Source organism: Penaeus monodon, chromosome 29 (genome assembly GCF_015228065.2).
Source record: "Penaeus monodon isolate SGIC_2016 chromosome 29, NSTDA_Pmon_1, whole genome shotgun sequence".
Taxonomy (NCBI): domain Eukaryota; kingdom Metazoa; phylum Arthropoda; class Malacostraca; order Decapoda; family Penaeidae; genus Penaeus; species Penaeus monodon.
In genome coordinates, this window is record NC_051414.1 from 29,931,251 (window position 1) to 29,931,767 (window position 517).

General features: G+C 32.5%; 1 protein-coding gene across 1 annotated transcript in view; it reads right to left on the reverse strand.

Annotated features, from left to right (window-relative positions):
* LOC119592132 (splicing factor 3B subunit 4-like) overlaps window positions 1–517 on the reverse strand; it is a gene marked incomplete in the record, with an annotated part of 4,413 nt that overhangs the window by 1,858 nt on the left and 2,038 nt on the right.

The following is a 517-nucleotide window of genomic DNA, read 5'->3' on the forward strand; positions in this document are numbered from 1 at the left end:
AATGAGAAACACAAAAAACAATATTCTTTAAAGAAATTGTCAGAAGTAATCAAATTTATGAATGAAATACCTGTTTCCTTTTAAAAACTTAAACCTGGTTACTATTTGCATTTTTCATTTTCATAAATATAAAACCTTGTCTGCTGCTTGAATTTGATGATTTTACATCAAGACACTCTGCACTGACTGCCAGAGTAATTAATGACTAGTAGATCTCATCTCAAAGTAATTTTTTTTCACTAAATGCTATTTGACCCACTGGTACAGCTACATGTTTTTAAACACCTAGCAACCAAGTATCTATTCTTGTGCTAACAGTGCAGGAAAGTTTTTTTTCCCCCCAAGATGTGTGGGGGGGGGTCTGCATCATTGTCAATTACAAAAAAGGTGTTAATCTAAACCCCAATTTAAAATCTAAATTTGTAACCTTGCTCTAAAACCCACTGTATCAATTCAAATGAAAAGCCTTTAGGTGCATGAATCTTTATAAACAAGGAGAAAAGAGAATCAATGTAGG